Below are 25114 nucleotides of genomic sequence, written 5' to 3'. Positions count from 1 at the left end.
AGCTTGAATTTCATCTCTGCCTGACACGTTTCAAGCAGTGAAGCAGATTAGTGCCTCAGAACACTTTATAGGGTTTCGTTATCAATCAGGTTATGTTCCTAGTGACGCTTTCAGCAAAATTATCTTATTCTAATGAAATCCCATGGATTGAAGTAAACAAAGCTGTAGCCCACTGCTCTCGCACACTTTCCATTCATTTATTTCCTTTTTCTTTACTTAGACTTAAAGCACGTGCCATAGAAAGAGCGCATGTTAAATATTCCTGGAGTGTCACAATATGCAATACAATAAAACAAATTACAACCCTACCTTTCTTTCATAGCAGTGGTGCCAAGCTCAGGTACACCGGAGCAATCAATCTGTTCTGCAGACAGTAAGGCTTTCATAGAATACTAATGTAAAATCTCTTTTCTTTCTCCTTTGCCTTGACTCCCCAATGCCCGGGTCCCGACCAATACTAGGAGGAGGGCGGTATGTCTTCTGCTGAGATAACCACAACTACTAATCAAGTCTACGTGTACAAGGGCACAGGATTAAACCTCCACCAAGCTTGAGTCAGGGTTTGAGAGCAGCTAACACATGCACAGCACGGTCAAAATTAAACACACACACACACACACACACACACACACACACACACCCATGCACATGCCATGAAAATACAGATGTGTCTACTTCAGTGAACTAATTCATCACACTTTACCACTGATAGTTTTTTTTTTTCTTTTTCTTTTCTTTTTTTTTTTTTTAATTTCAGGATCACAAAATTACCTCCTGTTGGACTGGGGGCTTAGATCCAACAGTACCCAACAATAATTATGTTTTCCCAGAAATGAGAATCATGATCAGTACTCTCTGCATTACACTGTTTAGTTTTTTTAAACGGCATTTTTCTAAATTGGACTATCCAATACTGTTTACATGGATTTATACTTTCAAGTATTAACATAGGGTTAATGGACTCAGCAAAGATTCTTAAGATTTTGCACTTAAAAAGGTAATATAATAGCTCACGACCACTTCTTCAAGAAAAGCATGTGCATTACCAATAGTGAAAAGATGTCCAAAAGATTTTCATTTATCTTAAAGTTTTCATACTAAGTATAACCACAAGCTATTTAAAAAAATATTTTCAGGTCTCAAAATTATTTAAAAAACATCTTTAACACTTTATAATTATGGTAGCATAGTGGTAATTTTGAACTCATAAATTCAAAATACTGAGGCTCCTTTCTATGAGGCATTTTTACTTGGCTTATTCTTCTTTTATCCAAAATGTGAAAAGGTATGCCAAATCATTGAGTAGGGTGATGACAGAAGTTGATAAATTTTTTTTTAACAACACATATTACCTCATTTTAATTTGCCTGCCTTAATTTTCAAATAACTCCTTAAAAGTACTGATAGTCAAGGGGCTGCAAACTAAGCAATAATTAAGGACAAAACACTCTAGATGATCAAATAAACTTAACAGGAAAGGCTTCCTAAACCAGTTCTATTTTCATGTACACAGATACTTTAACACTGCTAAAAGACATGTCGTATTTTGCACTCTTCTTAAAAAAAAAAAAAAAACCCAAAAAACAAAAAAAAAACGCAGCTGGAACAATTAAGAAATACTAGCACCTCCAATGAAGTATTGCAATAATGTTTAATCGATACTGATGCATTTGTCCTTGACACACTGACCATGTCATCAGGCTACTGTCATGTGATATCATGTCATTTCCCCACCTGGCTCATGACCTTGTCCTCTAAATGACCTAAAGCTTCCCTCAAGTTGCAGGAGGCCCCTCCCCGCTGTCTCAGCAAGGTCGAATGGGTCAGCGTGTCCTCATCTATAATCCACCACCATTTGTCAGCAGGGAGGCTGGAGGAGGCAGGCTTGCTACAAGGGGAGAATGCCCAATTAGGCAGCTGTCACACAAAGCATAGGCTGCAAAATTATCCCCTGTCAAAAGAAAGAGCAGCTGCGGGTGCCAATTACAGCAACCTTTCAACCCTTTAGGTACTGGAAACTACACAGAAGTAAATGAAGAACAATTAGCGATAACAAATCGATGAATTAGGACAGTGAATTAGAAATTACTAGCAGGTGAGCCTGGGTCATACATGACATAAGGGCATCCCAGACTCCAGGCAAGGGCAGGGATGCACAGAGTCACACTAACTGTTTTCTTGCATATAGATTTTTCCCTCTGGCATTTTCTTTTTGCAAACCTAAAATCCTTTAAAATACCCAGGACCTCAAAGTACACATACCTTTTTACTTTTCATGGAAGACCCAAATAAATTGTTTCTTGACTAGAAGAAAATCCTTCAGAACAGTAAGTCTAGTTAAGTCTAAATGGTTCTTATACAATCTATCATGCTATCCCCTCAAACTTAAATTTAAGTGTGGCCCACAGAATCTAAAATGTCAGTTCAAATAGTCGCACTTAAAATATTGTCCATCTTCCCCAAGTACTTGCCTGATTCTACTTTAATCACACTCACAGGGAAACATCTCCAAGAAAGTAACCGGATATGAATTCTGAGAAAACTGTGATGCTGATATCATTATGTCGATGTTAAATTTCCGTACATGGTGTGATTCTGTGTGTAGCGAAATAACTGCAAGTGTGCTTCTGTATATGACATGTATTTAAAAAATCAACCATAAACTACTCAGGTCATTCTGCTCCTACAGGGTGGTAAGCAGAGGAAGCCGATTCACTTGGACTCTACCCAACGAATGTCTTGGTCGTTAGCACTGGGAGGCAACAAAGGAGGAACAAAATGGGCAAACAAGCCCCACAATGGAAAGGAATCCAATATGGCTTAGTCTTTAGGGACATGGTTTCATTGTGCCTCAAAAAAGTTACGTATATTCAGAAACAACTTTCTGAAAGTCCACTTTAAACTAACACTACTTTTATTTTTCCTTAGGAAAGAAGCACGTATCTTCCTATACTGATTCTTTGAGAGTTGAGAAACCTGAATGATCTGTGCTATAATTTCTAAAGAAGCAGGGATAAATTGCTCAACTAGAATTCTAAATCACAAATGGGCAAAAATGAAGGAGACAAGGTGAGGCAATAAAAAGCCCTTTGCTCATCCCCTACAACACATTATAAATAAATCACAGTTGCCAGAGGGAAAAGTTCATAATTCCTAGCTCCTAAAACAAGTCATTTGATGAAATTCCCAGAAGAGAACTGTCACAGGAAGAAAACTTCTCCATTAAAAGTTTATCTAAGAATTTGATTCATAAATTATGTTTCACCTTGTTAAAAAATGGGCATTTACACATTTTCTTTAGTTTAGAATGTAAGTCAAACATAAGAATTCAAAGAAAAAAATGGCAAGTAGACCGGAATGAAGGAGTTAATGCCTTTAGAATTCAGCTTCCATCATACATGGGTGACTATCTCTTTAAATAATTTAAATCCTCTCCATCAACTACAAAGCTGTTTTGAAGCCATTTAGCTTTGTTCTTTACATGTGTTCTAATTAAGAAATGACCTTGTCATCACACACACCATAAATCCGGGATTATTTCCTACAGCAAAAAATTCACAGAGTCCCCAAAAAAAGAAAAAGAGGGGAAAAGAAAGACTTCTTCCTCAGTTCCTCACTAAAGGAAGTTGTTGGTTGGCTAAACGCTGAAGCAGTTTCACCGCATAATTTTTTGTTGTTGTTGAATGTCACAGGGCGGGTTAGTGTGACCTTGAGCTGCATCAGCAGCACAGCAAGGGTCGAGATGCCTGCAGGCGCCCTTGTACTGGATTTGCAAGACAAAAACCTTCAAACTGGCTGAAGGACATCTTAAATCTCTTCAAAGGTTTTCCGAACTAATCTGGGCTGCTCTTAGCAGGATCTGTGCCAGTGTGAGAGGCAAAATTAAAAACAAGGTCTTTGACAGGATGTTGTCTCCTCTTAACCCTTCCCAAGCAGAACAGAACAAATCACAAGCTTTCTGGAGAGATAGTTTACCTAGAAGCATTCTTTCATAACAAATTATGTAAGCAAGCAATCACAAAGGATGGGGCAGCTATTAGTCCTCAAAACTAAACCTCCCATTGCACTTATTAAGAATTTGGGTCAATTTTCTTCTTGCCCAGGCCCATATTTTAGTGTAGTGAATGTAAAACTTAAAGCTCTATTTGTTAGCTCTTAGATTTGCAGGACAGTCATAGGTTAAGAATAAGGAAACATTTCTATCAACGTTAATCTCTAGAATTTTCTTTCTTTCTTTTTTAAGAATAAGCTTCTAGTTGGTTAAGTCACAAACTTCATGCATATTACCTACAGCTTACTAAAATTACAACAGGTAAAGAAAATTACATCATACGTTTACAAATTTCTTATATCTAACATGATGGATACACTGCTAAGAGAGGAAAAAATCAGAATAGGAAAAAACAGAAAATGAACATACATAAAACAAAGCCATGTCAGGCTTGTTACAAAAAATCAGTGTGACATGCTGTTACTGTGTTGTAGTACTTCCAATGCATGAATCAAGAGAACAGTATCGGTGCCAGCAGAGGGTGTGAGTCTTCCCTGGCAATGCTCTCGAAGTTTAATTTAGTAGCTATGCTCCCAATAGTCTAAGGGAACAAACACTGTAACACTGATTTTAGGATACTGCATTTTAAGTATCTCTCCATCTATAACATGTTAGTTTGTCATCATCAGATATAAGGTATATCATAATTAGTTGTAAAGAGTATTTAGTAAAAGGCACAGAATTTATTAATAGGTTTCAAATTACGCCCTTAAAAAAAAAAGACTAAGTAAATTCAAGATTATGCTGAGTAACAACCATACTTTCACTTACTTGAATTCTGATACGCTTTCCTAAATGGGACAGGAAAAGGGTAAAGTAATACCTCGTAAGTAGATAATGCATGAGAGTGAACCATACATGTGAATTTCTTCTTTAGTCCCTGTGCAAAAGAAGACAAGAGTATATACTGTGCTAAATGCTATGTTGAAGTCTGTAAAAAAAGTACTCTAGGAACGCAGAGTGAACAGTAACTAGGTTTTCAGTTCACAGGTACATGTGCCCTAGGTGGTCAGTGATGGTTAAAAAACAAGGGCTGGCCAGGGAGAAGAGAATGGCGCCACCCTAGGTTACATAAATAGGCAGGGAAGAGCTGAGTGTGATGCAGGAAGGGGGTGGTCCAATGTGACTAGAGATTAGGCTGAAAACAAAATTGGGACCAAGGACTTTGAATCAAGGCCATGCCAAGGAGCTAGCCTTTATCTGGTGGGCAGTGGAAGGTTTACAGGCAATGGTATGATTAAATGCATGTCAAAAACAAAAACAGAAGTTGTAGAGTTGTTGATGGCTTGAAGGGGAGAAATTGAGATGAATTAGTGCAGAGAAGAAAACATGGTCAAAATAAGGCAGGGGCAGGAATGTTGAAGAAAAAGATAACTGAAAAAACAATAAAGGCTGGTCTGAATGTTTAGAAAGCAATTTGTAGAACATAAAGAGTGCTGTAAAAAAAGGTTTTGTTTTTTTTTTTTTTAAAGATTTCATTTATTTATTTGACACAGAGAGAGAGAGCGAGAGAGGGAACACAAGCAGGGGGAGTGGGAGAGGGGGAAGCAGGCTCCCCGCTGAGCAGGAAGCCGGATATACAGGGCTCCATTCCAGGACTCTGGGATCATGACCTGAGCTGAAGGCAGACGCTTAATGACTGAACCACCCAGGTGACCCCCAAAAGGGTATTTTTAATAGCAAATTCATTGTCAAAAAAATAATGAAAATAATTATTGTATCTCAAGCCCAGGTTTGTAAATCACCTTGTTGACATGATTTGTACAAAGTTTCAAGAAAACTAAGAACTCCTACAGAGGTATGTAACAAAGAGTCAAAATCAGAATCTGTTGTAGATTTGAATTTTCTACATTTCAAGTAACAAACTTCATTAAGTATCAGGTAAGGATTTTTGCTTATTAAGGCAGCAATGTGTACCTTTTCAGAATAGTGTGAAGGCATATTTCCCTTGGCTATAAGAGAGAGATGTCTGGCTTAAATCATAATGTGGTTGATGAGGCTACCACATTATGAAGAGTTTCATCAACACTAATGAGCATAAAATTAATTCAGCAAACATTTATTGAGTATGTACTATGTTTATAACTCAGAATTAAAAAATAAAAAATCCCCAACATCCTATCAGCTTTGTGCTTTTAGTGTGTCACTTATAATGATAAGTCCCTAAATTATAGTTCACACCATGACACCATTACACAATAAAAAGCCTATTAGTAAAAACAATATTGAGTTGTCAGGGGATTAGGTCTCAACTAGCAGCCATCTTGGTGTTCCCATGCAGCTGACAAGGTACACAAAGAAATCCCAGAACTCTCTGGGAAGACCCAGTACCCATGCAATTTGAAGACAGTCGTCAAATACTCTAGAGACTGACTGTCCTGCTAAGACCTCAGAAAGAATTTAACAGAGTATCAGCCAAGGTAAGAGGGTAGGGAGTAAAAAAGAACAGGAGTCACCAGGGCCAAGAAACTATCTGCCAGAGAGCAGACTGTACTCTCAGGAAAGGAAAGCCAGCCTCAGGGATCAGGTTGAGGCAAGTGGAGGGGAAGGTCAAACCAAGGAGAGAAGAAGAAAGATTCCGAAGGGAGTATTTCTCACTTCCCTGAAGAAGTAAACTTTACTCTGTGAACTCATTAAGAAATGACCAAATCTCCAAACCCTCTGGAGGAAGAATCATCATCACAGGAGATGTATTTGGAGGTTCACAAGTCATAAAAAGGTCTAGCAATTGAGAGCCAGTATAGTGATAGGGCACAACTAGAAATGACCTTCTTAAGTATCTACAAATAAAATGACTTCTTGAGTAAGCATCTCCATCCCACCGGTACGTTTCCAGCACACTGTATGTCTAGACATTAATATGAGGGTGGGTAATATGATAAGACTTGCAGATACTAAAACAAAACAAAACAAAACAAAACAAAACAACCAACTTATTAACCTACAAACACAAAAGCTAGGATCCATCATTGAAATAAAAATAACAGAATATTCTGTTGGCAATTAGACAAGTAAATTCCTGTAAAGCAGAAGTTCTTAAGGCGTGGTCCAGGGACCCCAAGAGTCTCCATGATCCATTTAGGAGGTGCATAAGGTCAAACTATTTTCATCGTACTAACCTGTTATCTGTTTTGTCTCTCTCTCTCGTGAGTGTACAATGGTGTTGTCCAGAGGCCATGTGATGTGTCATGGCTAATGTGTTAATGGCTAATGGAGTGTAGCCTTGTATATTCTTGTGTTTTAAAAATTTTCTCGATTTTAACTTCTAGTATGGTAAAATATTGGTTGATATGACCCTCATGAAGAAAAGCTCTCTTGGGTCCTCAATAATTTAAGAGTCTGAAGGGGTGCTGAGACTAAAAGTTTGAGAGCTGCTCCCAGTCTACTGTAACAGAGTCAAGAACTTCAATCTTGGTTTTAATCTTCAAACAAAATCTCTACTTTCTAATTTTCAAGAATTTATGCTATAACCATGCCAGATAAATACTGTTCTCTATGCAGAAATGTTTCAAAGACCTGGGTAGGGGAAAGAAAAAAAAAATGACCTTTTAAAAAAGAAAATTAGTAAGCTAAAGATGATACAAAACATCTACCACCTTTGCACAGTCACTACTCTTCTGAATTCACCATGCCAGAAGTAACAAACCCACAAATATTTATAAAGAAGCTGCTATGTGTTGAGAACTGAAGATAGAAGGATAATTAAGTGATAAACTGGCCCTTAGTAGGCTCACCCCTGTCAGGAAAAATATAATCCACAATGTAGTGAGATCCTAGTATAAGAAAGGCATGCAAAAAGTGAAAAGAGCATGGAAGGGCAAAGTCTTGGGAAGAAGACAGGCAGGGAACAGGTTTTTAGTGAAGGCACTCTGTCACACAGGTGGCATGTGGAATGACGAGCAAAATCAAGGCTTTGCCAAATGGAACATAAGATAAAGAGCGCTCTTCAAGCAGGGGGGAGGAGCATCAGTCCCAGCAGGGAAGCGCAACCGTACACAGTATGTTTTAGAAACTTTAAGTTTCTAATAACAGATATTTGAATTCTGTTCAAATATCAGAAATTGTGCGTAATTAAGAAGTTTTATAGAATGTGATAATGTAATTTGTTATCAGTTGAATTCAATGACGAAAAATTTGGACTTGTAATTTGTAGGCCTTTTTCTTCATTTCCAATCTGTCATAGATAGCAGCTTTTTAAAAATACAATAAAAGTAATTTGTTAAAAAAAAATGAAGTGAAAACAAAAACTGGTCCTTCACCACAGATATTCTGAGAACCTTAGAGAACAAGCTGCAAGATGGCGGGATGGAGGAAGGACAACTGGAGAGAAAAGCTTCAAGCCAGAGCTTGCATAGGTTGTACTCAACCTATCAATAATCTATTTTGTTTAGAAAAAGAGAGAGAGAGGGGGCATGAGTGCACATGCCCGCATGGCGGCGGGGGGAGGGGAGAGACGGGGCGAGAGACCGAGGAGAGGGAGAGAATCTTAGGCATGGCTCCATGCCCAGTGTGGGAGCCTGTGCTGGGGCTCAATCTCACGACCCTGAGATCATGACCTGAGTTGAAATCAAGAGTCAGACACACCCAGCTGAGCCACCCAGGCGCCCCATCAATCGTCTTTCTATAAGTAAATGCAAAAATAAATAAATAAATAAAATAAATGGGGTTTGAAAATTACTAGTATATCTCTAATCTAGAATGAGGAAATTCTGGTTATCCATATAAAATGCATAAATTGTACTGTCAGCATCACACTAATTTCAGATGTGCAAACCGCAGGCCATGTGGTTGAAGGGCAAACACAGCAGAGAATCAAGGAGAATATCAGGTTCACTACAGTTATTTTAAGTGAAAAAGACCAGGGTCTGAGTAAGAAGAGAAAGTGAATGGACACTCTTAACCAAGACATTTTAAAATTATTTTAATTATTTCATTTGAAACCTTTCATGGGAGAGAAAAAAACCTGAGTTGACATGGAGGCTTGGTATAGTGGGGAATTTTCCTCTCAAAATGATGTTAGTTGTATCAATTAAGGTACTAAGTAAAAGACTTTTAAAAAGTCAATTCTTTAATGACACCAAGTTCAGCAAAAAGTTAATTATATTAATGTTTCCCATTGTAACAGTGAATTAGGATTAAGGAAGCCCTGTTACTTTCCTATGGTGGTTATGTTACTGGGATCACTGAATTGTTTTATCAGAGAAGTAACAGAAGCAAATTGGAAGTTTTAGGAAAATGTGGTGGTTGTGGAGACAAAGGCATAAGTAAGGAGGCTTCTAGAACAAGCATTCTAGATGAGAAATGCACTCTGAGACAAGATGCTGGCTGTGGGAAAGGAAATTAAAATGTGGGTAAAAGCAATGTTGGAAATTAATGCTTCATTTGGGCCCATCATCCAAATTTTCTTGCCTAGGTTGTCCACAAAGCCAGGGAAACATCAGTTGAGAAAGCCAAGTTAGTTTATGGGAATTAATTCCAACTAAAATAACTCACCCAGATTCTGGATTGATCTTGCTTTCACCAGTACCACATTCTCAACTGATTATCTTGTGTAGGAGTTTAAACACTTTTTCAAAGTGTTCTTTCTTTTTTTTTAAGGAGGCTCCACGCTGGGTGTGGGGGGGGGCTTGAACTCATGACCCTGAGATCAAGACCTGACCTAAGATCAAGAGTCAGATGCTTAACCGACTGAGCCACCCAGGTGCCTCTCAAAGTGTTATTTCTTAATTAAAAACATTACTTTGAGAAATGTTTTATAAAGTTTGGGGAAGGCATTCCATGTAGATGACTAGACTCACTTTACCAACCTGGTGACCCAATCTGTTAGTACCAACTGAATCACTGGCCATTGTCTCTTCATACAGATACTTCTATATACGATAGGAAAGTTCTAGCACTTAAAACGTGTGTTGAAATAGTCATGTGTATTGAAATAGTTATCAATAATGTAATTGAACTAGGAAAAAAACATACATTAAAGAACTCTTCCGAGTGAGAACTCATGAGATACAACAATAAAAACTCCACTTAGTGAGAAAATGAGTATATTCAAGTGTTTACGCTAAACTGATTTATGGCCAATTATCTAATTCTACCTGAGATAGTCACTGTTTTCTATATTAACAGTATTGTCAAAATCAGCTAATAAATGTTGCACTCTGAAACAAACAGAGCACAGAAAGTATATGGAGTTCTAAAAAAACACAAAAAAAGGTGATTTTATTTTATTAGTTATATGGGATGTCCACTTTTTTTTTTTCAAAAGAAGGAGGTGACAAGTGAGCAAAGGAAATCTGGCCTAAGGCACTGAGAAGCTTTATAAACACTTCAGGCTTTATATGGTTTGCAATATTCATTTACTCAAATTCTACTCCTTTTTTCCTAATCACCCTCTTTGGCCTCTCATTCAGGACATTACTTAAAAATATGATGTACCGGGGCACCTGGGTGGCTCAGTGGGTTACGGGTCCAACTCTTGATTTTGGCTCAGGTCATGATCTCAGGGTCGTGAGACTGAGCCCCATATAGGGCTCCTGTGCTGGGTGTGGAGTCTGCTTGAGATTCTCTCTCTTCCTCTCCTTTCTCCCCTCCCCCTTCTCTCTCCCTCTTAAAAAAAAAAAAAAAAAAGTGACGTACCTGTTTTCGGAGTGTAGCTGTATGACAGACAAGCTACAGTAAAACCCCATGGAATATATTAATTCAGAGTCTTCAACTGTTTTCTATCAAATACTAGTCTATATAAGGCCCTCTTTTTGGAAACTGAGAATCCAATAGCTGGCTAATGGAATGCCTACTGAAAAGATATTTCATATAATGACAACTTCGCCAAATTTATTTGACCATGGACTCTCATTCAAAACATAATTTAGAAAACATATACTTAACAAATTCACTTTTAAATCTTGAAAAAAAATTAAATATACATAAATGATAATCAAGAATAGCTCATTCTTATATGCTTTCAAAACTATTCATTGTACATTCTAAATAATCTGTCTTTTCTATCTGGGAGAAAGATCTAAATTTGATCATTTTTCAAGGACAACTTATTGGCTATGTAAATTTGCCAGCTGGCTATCTATGATTTATTTATCCAACTGTCGTAAGTGGTGGTTGGTACTTGGTAAAACAAGGGCGTTGACAAATTAAGAACAACAAACTAATTATATCTTGTGGGTCACAAGAAAATGAATGATTATAATTTTCATTTTAACGAAATTAAAAGTTGGGAATTAGGGTGCAATAACAACGATGCTCATCAAATATAAAAACAGATTTCAGACTATCAGTCATTAACACATAATTATACCTGAATGAAAGAACTCAGCATTTAACAAATAAGTGTGGTTGATTTAAAATCTTAATTTAGGGGAAAAAATAATATGTGAGTATGTGACGAATGACTAGCAACCAAATAATTATTAGTAATTGTAATTTTTATTAAATAAGATGTTTTAAAGATTTTTTTGCTTAAATGACAAGAAAGAATACACAGAATGATTAAAATAAGAAATAAGTAGAATGATTAAATAACTTAATCACTAGGTTTTCTGAATATAATCAGAATAGTGAAGAAAAAGGAATTTGTATTATCACTGTGCCAACCATATGACACCTAAGATAAGAAACAAATTTGGCTCCAAGTTGCCATCCCCCTTTAGAAACATCAGGGTCCATTAAAACACCATGAATTTTAGGATGTCCTATCTGCTTTCTTCTAACAAGAGTTTTCAGCTAGCTAACTGAGAGTGAACTCTTCACAACTAATTATGAGCACAATAATTAATCACTATGTCCTTTCCCAGTTTACTTGGAGTGCTTCTCTGCCCAGGCGTAAGCAGCACAAAGTCCAAGAGCTTAAGACATGACAAATTCATTTAGGTTGTGGCTATACTAGGTAACAGGAGTGTTAATCCTTGTAGAATTAACCACTCACCCATCTCTTTCTGTTGTACCGCCCACCTACTTGTGTTAATTTAATCAGACTATTTGATCACTTCTCAGAAATGCTAATATACTATTATATACTATTTGCCTTACAAGAGGTAACCATTTTACATAATTCAAAAAGTAATCATTGACTTAGACTATAATAAACCCACAATAACCAAACATGCTTCTATTTTTCCTCAAAACAATAATTAACTTTTTATCTGAAATCAGATTGCTATTTCAGGTTTTATATTAACTGTTCATTTTCTCTGGTTTTTGGTAAAAACAAATTAAGTATCATCAACACAAACACTATTTCTGATTTCAAGCTTCCCAATCCCCCTCTCCAGAAGTAATCTACACCTTTGAATTCTGAAGAATATTTTTTGTGTCTTTCTTATGGCATTTAAGCTCTTTTTACTGCTTGACTAAATTTATTTATCTGTACTTATCCTTAAATTCCTTAGGATTGTATCTTATTCACTATTCACTTTTTTTGTTTTAAACCACACTGTGCCTAATGAAATAATTTGCACAGATAAAACACAAAACATAAATCTGGTGATTACAAGCTAATTTATCACTAAGAAAGGATTCTCCAAAATATATTAAAATCACCATGATTAAGCCTTAAAAAGTCAGGAAAAGTATTCTCACCATCTGTCTCTGAGGTCTGTCTCTACTTTCTGAGAAAGGAAATGGAGAAGGCTGTTGAAAAGTAGCGCTGATGTCATCTGGAGTCTTTAGATTTCCCTGTTCCTCTTTCGGGCTAGTGTGCACCTGAGGAAAAGGAAAACCAGATTCTGGAATATCTTTTGTGAAGTTCTGTAAACTTTTCCCAGTATCTTTTCTTGTTCAAGTTCAATGTAGAAGTAGTCATTTAACAGAGAAATATGATTTTATGAAGTATGAATCATTCATTAAAGGAAACTACGTAACTTTTGCTTTCTAGACAATACATTTGATCAAAGTAGATGTTTCAAGACAACAAACTGTGAATAAGGTTTATAGTTGCTAGGATATGCTTGTTAACCTGTTAATTTCAAGTTTCCGTCAAATTAATCCAATTAAGTTACATCTAAAAATTCTAAATCCTCCCAAAGGTATATTTCAAAAAAAAAAAAAAAGAAGAAAACTAAAAAGGAAAAAGGAAGAATAGATTTTCATATTAAGCTTTTTCTTTACAAAAAACCTTCTAGCACAAAATTTGTAATAAATATCAAATGCCTTATGTCCATAGACAGACTTGTACACCAATCTCCAAAGTAGCTTTATTTTAAATAGCCCAAAACTGGAAACAACTCAAATGCCTATCAGTAAGTAAATGAATTATGGTATACCCATACAATGGAATATTTACTACTCAGCAACAAAAAAGGATGCATGATTGATATAAGCAAGAGCATGGATGAGTTTCAAAATAATTACGCTGAGTGCAAGAAGCCAGACAAAAAGGAATACGTAGTGTGTAATTCCATTTGCATAAAACTGTAGAAAATGCAAAGTAATCCACAGGGAAAGAAAACATTTTGGTGGTTATCTGGGGATCGAGGGGCGGGAAGGTACAGGAAAGAGGGATTACAAAAGGACCTTACCTTAACTGTGGCAATGGTTTCATGGGTGTATACATATTCAAAATGATCACACTATAAACCCTAAACATGTGCAGTTCATTGAATGTCAATTATAACTCAATAAAGCTATGAAATATTAAATTTCTTAAAATGTTGCATGCCCCTTGATGTAGCAATTCCAAGTCTAGGATTTATCTTAATGAGAAACAAAATGAGGATATATACAAGTATTTAGATATAAGGATGTGACAATATACATTATTTCTAATAGTAAAAAAAACTTGACAACAGCCAATAAATGTCAAAATCACAAGTTTAATAAATTCTGGTATATTACATGGTGGGATACTATGTAGCCACTAACATATATAAAAAATTATAGCATATCATTCCATATAATATATATTAAGTGATAAAAATAGGAAACAGCCTTATGTTCAGTACAGTTGAATTTGTTTCAAAAGTATATGAAAATAAATGTAGCAATTATTTCTTCATTTAAAGGTAATTTTTATTTTTCCTTTTTGCTGATTTATATTTCTTAGCTTCTTTATAATAAACATGTATTACTTTGGTAATAAATAAAATGAATTAAAGGATAAAAATACCAACAGTCTACAACTGTCTGCTTCCTCGTACAAGTGAAAGACTCCTCAGAGGTGGTGCACATTACAGAGTTCTGAGCTCTGAGCTCCACCAGTGACCTACCTAACAGTTGTGAGAAAGGGGCAGGTCTGACAGGATAAACTGGAGTAATAATTAGTAAGCTATGTGCTTTACAAAGCGCTTTCATGGACATGACCTCATTTGATCTTCATAACTCAGAGAAACGAGCAGAGAAGGCATTATTCCATTTTATAGAGGGGAAACAGACAATGAGCAAGGCCAGTTAAGTGTCATGTCCCAAAATTGCAAATCTTGGGTTTAAATTGAGCCTTGACTATAAATTCTGACAGGAATTCTAAGAGGAATAGGGAACAATCACTTCTGATTATTTATAACTAGAAGGCAGTGATTTATATGTGAATTTAAAAATAACTGCATTTGCAATCGTATTAGTATTCCTATCAGAATCTGCTGGGGGCCCTAGGGATTTCCTAAATCCCCAGGGCCCAACCTCAGAAGCTATACCCTGGCAACCCTATCTTGCCCCTTGTCAACATTACCTATTAAAGCACTGAAATTCAAGTAGAATTTAATCGTTTAGTTTTCAGTTGCATTTCTTTCCTTCTTGAAAAAAAAAAAAAGTATTACCTTTTATTTTAAAGCGGGTAAAAGAAAGTAACCATAACTATATTTATGAATGCTACAAACATGACTTACAAGTTGATGTCAAAAGATCTAACTTAATGGTACTTTAAAATACCACCTTTGGGGCCAAATCTTTTTTGGGACATGTGCAGACAAGAAACAGTCTCCAGACAACTCCGAGTATACTCAGTGAAGAAAATGACCAATTCCTCACAAAAATATCAGTAAACATCTTCAGAGGCACATTATTAACAAGCTGGTCAGCATCTGCTAATGAAGCCTTGAAGCATAAGGAACCCTGATAGCTAGCACTCCTACCAACACTCCCATGACGACCAGAGACTTAAAAGGTGATTAATGGTAGCCCTTGTTTTCTGGGCACTTAGTGTGTATCAGACCCTCCACTAACCTCTTTATATATATGATCTTTAAAACAACCCTATGAGATGACTATTATCAACCCCACTTTATAGATGAGGAACCTGAGTTTAAGTTGCCCCAAATCATAATACCAGTAAAAGCTTAAAGTGGAATTCAAACTCTGGTATATTTTACTCGCAACAAAGATGGGGCGTTGGCAGTTCTCTGGAACAAACATCTGACTTCTCTAGTGTAACCCACCTACAATGGTCTTAATTCAGGTAGTACAGAACACTTGGCAATGGTATATGAAGTTCATGAGTCTATATTTTTCCATGTAAAGAGAAAAATATCTAGAGCCCACAATTTGTGTCTGATATTTTGCCACATTCTAGAATAGTTTGTTTTAATGGCTGGTCTCTATTAAAGCCCTGTTTTAACCCTTTTGAGCCAACATGATCACATGAAAGATAAATTAAAAGAATATTTAAATAAAAGTTAGCAAAAGATGATATTAAAGAAACTACTCACAGAGTTATTAATATCTTAAAACTGTCTTATATTAATAAATGAGTAAATCAGTCTTAAATCCAAGTCAATGGAACTGAATTTACCAGATGCTTTGGATCATGAAGACAGGAAGCATTTCTATGAATAAAACAGCGTTTAAATAACTGTTATAATTATAGAAATGCAACATTTCTATAGAATATTATGTGATCATCAAAATATATAATTTCAAATAATATTTAATGACAGATACGGTAAAATGAATGCGATGCTAAGAAAGCAAGACATTCAACTATCTATCTGTTAAGCTAAACAAATTTTAGGGGCCTAGGCACTGTGCTAGGTGTTGGAATTATAAAGTGAACAAGAGAAGCACAATCCCAGGTGCTGAACTAACCTTCACTGTATGTTCACTTTGCCTGATTAGGACCTTCAGGTTGTTTAGATATCACTTTTAATGTTATTTCCTCAGAGAAGCTTGTCCTCATCACTTTACATAAAGTAGCTTCCCCTCTACCTCTTCTTTTGTTTAAACTATTTGTTTCTGTTTCCCTGATTTTCTTTTATCTGCATCTACCGAGATACTTAATGAGGCTCTTGTCCTTTTATTCTATTAATAAGGTATATTACATAATTGATTGTTTCAGTGTGAAAACAACTCTTCCTTTCTGAGACAAACATCTACAACTAACACCATACTTAATGGTGGAAGACTGAATGCTCTGTCCTACTGCCCTATAATGCTGGTAAAAAGGCAAGAGGTCTGCTCTCGACACCACTATTCAACATTCTACTAGAGAGTTTACTCACTGCAATAAGACTAGAAATTGAAAGACACATAAATTGGAAAAGAAAAGGTTAAATTTAAGAAACAAAACAAATGAGTAAGGAAAAGAGAGAGAGAAAGAGAGAGGGACAGGCCAAGAAACAGACTCTTAACTATACAGAACAAACTGATGGTTACCAGAGGGGAGGTGGATGGGGGGATGGGTGAAATAGGTGATGGGGATTAGGGAGCGCACTTGTCGTGATGAGCATGGGGTGATGTATGGAATTGTTGAATCACTACACTGTACACTTGAAACTAATATAACACTGTATGTTAACTATTCTGGAATTAAAATAAAAAAAATAAAAACATTCTTAGCAAAAAAAAAAAAAAAAGATGGCAAGTCTCCCCAAATTGATCTATCAAAATCCCATGGTTTTTTTTGGTAGAAATTGATTCTAAGATATACATGAAATTGACTCTAAGATACATATGAAAGATATATATATATATACATATATATATATACATACACACATATAATATCTTATATATCATATATATGTATATATGAAATCTAAATAAAAATTGAGACTATCCAAAACAATTCTGAAAAAGAAGATTAAAGCTTTAGGACTTATACTACCTAACTTCAAACCTTACTATAAAGCTATAATAACCAACACAGTGTGATATTGGCATAAAGACAGACATAACAGATAATGAAATAGGATAGAGCCCAGAATAAACTCTCACATTCATGGTCATTTGAATTTCAACAAGTGATGCTGCAACAGGTCAATAATCACATGCAAAAATAGACAAGTGTAAATCTTTCACAACATACAAAAATAATAACTTAAAATGGACCATAGCTGGAATTATAGAACTAAAACTTCAAAACTTCTAGGAGGCATAGGAAAAAATCTTGTAACCTTAGGTTAGGGAAAGAGTTCTTAAATATGACAACAAAGGCACAGTCCATTAAAAAACAAACAAGAAAAATGGAAAAATTGGACTTCATCAAATTCTTCAAAAGACATAATTTAGATGAAAGACAAGCCCCAGAATAAGAGGAAATATTTGCAAATCATATACATGAAAAAGAAATGGTATCTAACATATTAAAATCCTCAGACCTGAAGAATAAGAAGATAAAACAATTTTTTTAAATGGGCTAAAGTTATGAAGACATTTCACCAAAGATACATGAATGTTTGGTAAACATACAAAAAGATGCTCATCATCATTACCTAATAGAGAAATGCAAATAAAACTACAATGAGATTCCACTACGCAACTCACTAGAATAGGTATAATTATTTTTAAAATTGAAAAATTCAAAGTTTGGGAGGATAGGGAGAAACTGCAACCCTCATACATTGCTGATGAGAATATAAAATGACACAGCCACTTTGGAAGACAGCTTGGCAGTTTCTTAACAGCATACTTAACCACATGACCCAGCAATGTCACTCCTGGGTATCGAACCAAGAGAAATGAAAACATATGTCATTTGTATGTAAATGATCATAGCAGCATCAATCATAATAGCCAAAAACTGTAAACAACCCAAATATTAACTGGTAAAGGGATAAGCATAAAGTAGTAACCAAAAAAAAAAAAAAAAGAAAGAAAGAAATTAATAGTTCATGCAACAAGGATAAACCTCAGAAACATAATGCTTAGTGAAGAAAGCTAGATATAAAAGACATATTTATATGATTCCATTTATATGTAAAATGTCTAGAAAAGCCAAAATTAATTAGAGAGAAAGCAGATCATCTCCTGGGACAGGAGAAGGGAATAGAAATTGCAACAAGCATGAAGGAACCCTTTGGAGTGATGAAAATGTTCTACAACTGGCCTGTGGTGATGGTTGCACATCTAAATAAATTGACTCAAAATCATCATACTGAATGCTTAGAAAGGGTGAATTGTATGGTATGTAAACTATACCTCAATAAGACTATAAAAAAAAAAAGGATATATTCTACATAGAATCATAAGTTGATTTAAAATGAATCCGATGTTAAAATAAATTGCCATTTCTCCCATCACTTAAAATAATAATCATAATTAAAAATAAACCTAATGTATAACAATTACTCTGGAGAATGCAAAAGTAGTTTTAAGATGACTATTTGCCTCTCTCATATATGGCTGGTGGAAGGGTAAAATGGTACAACCGCTAAGGAGAACAGTTTGGCAGTTCCTTAAAAGTTAAACACAGAATTACCATATGACCCAGAAATTCTAACCCCCAGGTATAAATAGAAGAGAAATGAAAACTTATGTCCATATATAAAATCTGTATATGCATGCTCATAACCATTATTCATAATAGCCAAAAACTGGAAACAGTCTAGGTGTCTATCAACAGATGAATGGGTAAACAAAATGTGATACATTCAACAAGAAAATATTACCCAGCCAAAAAAAGGGATGAAATATTCATACAGGCTACAACACAGATGAACCTTGGCAATCATTATACTGAGTTAAAGGAGCCAGTCACAAAAAAACATGTGCTATATGATTCCATTTATGTGAAATGTCCAGAACAGGCAAATTCAGAAACAGAAAATAGATTCCTAGCTGCCTAAGGGCTGGGAGTGGGAAGGATAGGAATGGGGAGTGATTGATATTGGGTATGGGGTTTCTTTTTAGGGTCATGAAAATGTTCAAAAATTAGATGGTGGTTGATGGTTGTATACCTGCGAGACTATAAAGAACACTTTAAATGGGTGAATTTTATTGTATGTGAACTGTATCTCAATAAATCTCTGTAAAAAGATGATCATTGTGCTCATTTAGACAGCACATATACTAAAATTGGAACAATATAGAGAAGAATAGCATGGCCCCTGAACAAGGATGACACGCAAATTCGTGAAGCGTTCCATATTTAAAAAAAAAAAAGATGATTGTTAAACTAGGACTTATTAAAATATCAAAAGTAATTTCAGAGTAAAAATCTGGACTTCTAATCTTGTTTATCTGCTTTTGAGCATGTCTAACACTTGTCTAAACAGGTATGTTACTGTTCAGTTCATTGTGGGTAAATATAAATCACTTTTAAAAAAATCAACTGCAGGCACCTAGGTAGTTCAGATGGTTAAGTGTCTGCCTTTGGCTCAGGCCATGATCCCGGGGTCCTGGGATGGAGCCCCACATCCAGCTCTCTGCTCAGCAGGAAGCCTGCTTCTCCCTCTCCCTCTGCCCCTCCCCCTGTTTGTGCTCTCTCTCTCTGTCAAATAAATGAATAAAATTAAAATCTTTAAAAAAACAAACAAAACCACACTTAAAAAATATCAACTGCATTTTTACTCACCAGTTACAAACAGAAAATAACATTTTAAAAATATCCAACAAAAATGTACCTACAGAATAAAAGTTAGCTTGAAAATTTATCAGAAGACATTAAATACAACCTAAATAAACAGGAGGACATACCATATTCATGACAGAAAGACTCAGTATCATAAAATGACAATTTTCCCCCAAATTCAACTGATTTTAATGCAATGCCAGTCGAAATTCAAAAAGTTTTATAAGTTGATTCTAAAATTTACAATGGAGCAGCAAAAGCCCAAACAGACAAGCCTTCCAACCAGAAACAGAATACAGTAGGGAACTTGCGCTGCCTATACTGAGATTTATTATAAAGCTGTTAGTGTGCTTCCAGAAAAGAGACAAACTGACTGCTGGAGAAGAAATAGACCTTTGCATATAACAAAAACAGTATTTGACAAAAGTCACAACGTTGCAGATCACTGAAGGAAGGAGGAAGCATTCAACAGTGCTGAAAGAATTGGTTATTCATTTTGGGGAAAAAAGAAATTGGACCCCTCCTATATAACATGTAAAAAATAAACTCCAGAAGGATTAAAATTTTAAGTTGAGAAGACAAGTCTTTAATATTTTTAAATAAAACCTCAGAGACTATCTTCATGAACTCAGAGTATGGAAGGCTTAAAACTTAAGGCACAAAATAGGGTTAACTATAAAGCATATGATTAATAAATTCAACTACATTATAATTAAAAACATCCATTCCTCAACAAATACAATAAGGAAAAATAAAGATTAACTACAATACCACAAAGCACATTGCCAAAAAAAATTACAGTACCCGGAATATGTGTGTGTACGCGCGTGTATGTATCCTATAATATTTTATTTAAAAATAGGCAAAATGCAGAGGCGCCTAGGTGGCTCGGTCGGTTAAGCCTCCAACTCTTGACTTCAGCTCAGGTCATGATCTCAGGGTCATGAGATCGAGCCCCTGTGTAGGGCTCCACGCTCAGCGGAGACTTTGCTTGAGATTCTCTCCCTCTCCTGCTGCTCCTCCCCCTGCTCATGTTCAGGCGGACTCTCTCCCTCTCTCTCAAATAAATAAATAAAATCTTTAAAATAAAAATAAAAATAGGCAAAATACAAAAAAGTATCCCTGATTAGGGGTGTGAGGGCCTGAGCAGGATGAGGCAGGTACCTGTGTAGGAAGGGAGGGAACAGTGAGGCGTGGTGGTCAGAGTCCAAGCTTTGGCAGAGTGCTGTGGGTTGAGCAGGACCTGCAGAGCCGTGATCTAACAGCAGATGTCAATGACTGATCAGGGGGAGGAGGGTGCCCATAAAAAGATGCACTGTGCTGTATGTGTAGGAATGCAGGAATCCAAACAGGATGAAAGGGGCTTCCACATGAAGGGTCTTCAAAGCTTAAATAGAATTTGGGCAGGAGGGTGCAATGGATATGGCAGACTGAGTACATACAGCGGAACTGGTCAAATTAAGTAAATAAATTTAGGCTAATGATAGGCAAGTTTCTTACTGTTAGAGAAGGGGATATTAAAAAAAAGGGGGGAGAAAATGTGATTAAACTCGATAGTGTAGGAATGAAATTGGAAGTAGCAGCATGACTGATGAATGACATGTCAAAAGAATGCAGAAGCCAACTTTAAAGGAATCCCACTGGCTAAATCGGGGCAAGGTGAGCATCAAAATAAGTAACAATAGTTACTGATGATAGCTCACTGAATAAAAGACAGACTCATGAACTCATACTGATATAAATTAATTAAATGAAAGTTTGATGAGGAAGGAGATAGTCACATAGTTTTAAAGTACCTCTGCACAAAGTAAGTATTAAACACAGAGGGAAAATGAGTAATTTCACAGTAGAGAAACATGGCAGATACCATCTTAATCAAGTAATCAAGTTAACATAAATAGTAATGGGTCAAAATGAAAATCGTGTGTCACCTGACAAGATACAAAGAGAAGACAGAAGACACAGCGTAACGTCTGTGATATTCCTGCCAAATATTCATAACTTGCATGTAATCATTAGGAAACAGCAGAAGAACCTAAAGGAAGAGACATTCTACAAAATAAGTGGCTTATACAGTAGAGTCTTGAAAAGTGCCAAGGTCTTGAAAGTCAAACAAAGACTGAAGAATTGTTCCAGATTGAAGGAGACTGAAAAGATGTGACAAGTAAAATGCAAGCTGTGCTTCTAAACTAGATCCTTTTGCTATAAGGGACATTATTGGACTACTTGTGAAAATTAAATGAGATCTGAGGATTAGATGGTAGTAATGCATCAGTGTTAATTTCCTGATTTTGATGGCTTTATTGTGGCTTATAGGACAACGTCCTTGTTTGTAGGAAATATACACTCATTTATTCAGGGGTGATGAGGCATCACATCAAATCTTCAGGGGAAAATTTTTCCTCTTTATTGTGTTATTTAAAATTTCTTAAATTTAAAAAATAAATATATTTAATGCATAGTTTTTTAAGTATATAATGGACAAAAGACATAAACAAGCAATTCATGAAAGAAAAATAACAATGGTGAGTAATCACATGAAAAGATGTTCAACCTCATCAGCAATCACAGAAAAGCAAATGAAGACACAATAAGATGTTGTTTTGTAGCTACTATATTGGGAAAAGTTAAGTAGCCTGAGATTTCCAAGTTTTGGCAATGATTCGGTTCACTGGGAGCTTCTGTGTTGTTATTGGTGGTATATAAACTGGTCCAATGACTTTGGAAAACAATTGGCATTCATTTGTATAATTGATTAATATACTCATATAATACTCAATTCTCTACACTCTACTCTTAGGTATATATTCTAGAGTCTTACATGTGTGCACTAGAACACATATAGAAGAATGCAGACATTAGCGATGCTTATAATAGCAAAAATATATCTGTATCAACCTACAGATAGACACCAACCTCAATATAGAGATACCAAAAACAAAACAAGCAAACAAAAATACCCAACAGCAACAACAATTCAGAGGTCTACTAATGGGACAATAAATAAATTCATACAATGAAGTACTACTCAGCAGTGAAATAAATGAACTACAAACTACATACGATAATAAATAAATTTCAAAAAAACCACAATGAACAACAAAAGCAAGTCTCAGAAGACGTTATGCAGAATGCTACCATTTTTATAAAACTTTACAAAAAAGTAAAATTAAACAGTATATTACTTAAAGACCCATGTGATAAAAGCAGAATTATTAAAAAGTAAATGATAAAACACAAAATTGAAGAGTGATTGGGGGGATCAGGGAGGGCAGTAAGGGCAGCACCACAGGCAAGAAGAGGCCTATGCTGGTAGATGCATACTTTATCAGTAAAGTTCTGGTTCCACGTTGGCTGGTGGATTCTTGGTAGATCATTTTAATATTATGCCTTATAATATAAATATATTCCTGTTTGCATAATAAAAAATAAGCTGCCACGTTATAGCAAAACAGAGTTTTACTTTGACAAGAATATTGCTTAGGTAAGCATCTTAATTCACACACATGAACAAATGCTAATTGCTGGGTAACAGATTTTCCTAAATCTCCTCTTCAAAAACAAAAGCAAAGGAGTATACAAAGCGATACACTCCACAGAACTGGAAGGTAGACTTGTAGATAGAAACTTAGAGCTTGGTCAACCAAAGAATGAGGCTAATTCATATCTACCATCAATTTGGTCTCAAAACTAGCATAAATGCTTGCTTAATTACTGCAAATTTGCAGAACTCTCTCATGGGAGATGGGCATTTTGCAAAAATTACTTAACAGGAGAAATAGGCAAACTGAAGTAATTCAATATACTTCAGGTTCCGACTAAACAGTATTTCCCCTCTAATTATAAGCATTTCCCCTCATTGGTCATATAGGCTAGTGGTCATGTACTCATCCTGATTGGCCAAAAGTATGATGAGAAAAGCCTAACCCATCTTAAAGAACAAAATTTCTTTCCCCAATAAACAATTCCTTATATTCATTATACAATACTTTTATCTGACAAAACCCACGACAATTCAATTTTCTCAACAACCTTGCATTATAGGTAAGGCACATATTATCAAGCAACACTTACTTCATGCAGCATAATATTTTTAAAAGTTTAAAAATAAGTTAGAGGGGCGCCTGGGTGGCTCAGATGGTAAGCGTCTGCCTTCGGCTCAGGTCATGATCCCAGCGTCCTGGGATCGAGCCCCACATCGGGCTCCCTGCTTGGCAGGGAGCCTGCTTCTCCCTCTCCCTCTAACGTTCCCCCTCTCTCACCCTCTCTGTCAAATAAATAAATAAAATCTTTAAAAAAAAGTTAGAAATGTTAATGATGTTCTAAATCAAATTTTCTATCTAAATATTTATTGAGTACCTATAATATAAAAGGTACTTTATAAGGTGCTTCTCAGCATTTTATGTGATACACACAGATTGAAAATCTTACCTATGTGCTGCATCCTTGTTAAATGCAAACAAATATAATAATCTGATTAAAAGGCATCTTGGACTAATTCTTCTTCAAAAGAAAAGCCACTCATCCTGATAACATATATAGGTGTGTGTGTGTGTGTGTGTGTGTGTGTGTGTGTAACAGAATAGCAATTCCTTTTCCTGGCTTGGATCACTACTGAATATTATGCCTGAGCCTTAACTCTAGGCTGCACAATACTGAGGAACCTGGGGTGAGGATCATAGCCTCTTGGTGAACAACCGACGTCCTTTAGAGGAATTGTTGCATCATGTTATAGAAGGAATGAACAAAAACTAAATCCATACCATTGGTCCTTGCGGTGCATTTCACTTTTCATGTATATTTTTGACAAAGGTTGGGGCTTCAGGAATGAAGTACTGATTGAAAGAATAAATATATTTCTTATGCAATTTCTGAAACTAGAATATAGTAGGCACTAAATAAACGCTCAGTGCATAAATGCTTCTTTCATTAGTCTATTTTTTTTTAAAGATTTTATTTATTTGAAAGACAGAGACACAGCGAAGAGAGGGAACACAAGCAGGGGGAGTGGGAGAGGGAGAAGCAGGCTTCCTGCGGAGCAGGATGCCCAATGTGGGGCTCGATCCCAGGACCCTGGGATCATGACCTGAGCGAAAGGCAGACGCTTAACGACTGAGCCAGCCAGGTGCCCCTCATTAGTCTATTTTAAAATTACTTCCAATATTTCCCTGTATTTGTTCAATGGAACATCAAATATCCCTCCCCATATAGACTTTATTTGTTTCCTATTCTCTCCTTATTGTTGTTTTTTAAAAAATTTATATTCTTTTAAAAGACATTCCCTATTATTAATGACCAATGTCATCCTTTTAAAAAATACATATTGATCCATCTTC

The 25114-nt window shown here is 35.8% G+C and overlaps 1 protein-coding gene and 1 non-coding gene across 3 annotated transcripts in view; one reads left to right on the top strand and one right to left on the bottom strand.

The window, feature by feature from the left end:
• NRIP1 (nuclear receptor interacting protein 1) overlaps positions 1-25114 on the bottom strand; it is a 97837-nt gene that overhangs the window by 36099 nt on the left and 36624 nt on the right. Inside the window, exons 1-2 of one of the 2 annotated variants that reach the window (XM_032406298.1) lie at positions 19549-19580; positions 12641-12763 (exon numbers count right to left, since the gene is read on the bottom strand). The exons of the other annotated variant lie outside the window; for it this stretch is intronic. The gene's annotated coding sequence lies outside the window, so the exon portion shown is untranslated. Of the gene's footprint in view, positions 1-12640; positions 12764-19548; positions 19581-25114 lie in introns of those variants that run through there. 2 annotated transcript variants of the gene reach the window in all.
• Positions 19253-19359, top strand: LOC116634156. Its single transcript, XR_004299870.1, has one exon. It is a non-coding gene; the product is annotated as a U6 spliceosomal RNA (small nuclear RNA).

This window comes from Phoca vitulina, unplaced genomic scaffold (assembly GCF_004348235.1).
Source record: "Phoca vitulina isolate PV1807 unplaced genomic scaffold, GSC_HSeal_1.0 scaffold8, whole genome shotgun sequence".
In the NCBI taxonomy this organism is placed as follows: Eukaryota; Metazoa; Chordata; class Mammalia; order Carnivora; family Phocidae; genus Phoca; species Phoca vitulina.
The sequence above is the reverse complement of the archived record's forward strand: the minus strand, read 5'-3'. Positions and strand labels throughout refer to the sequence as shown.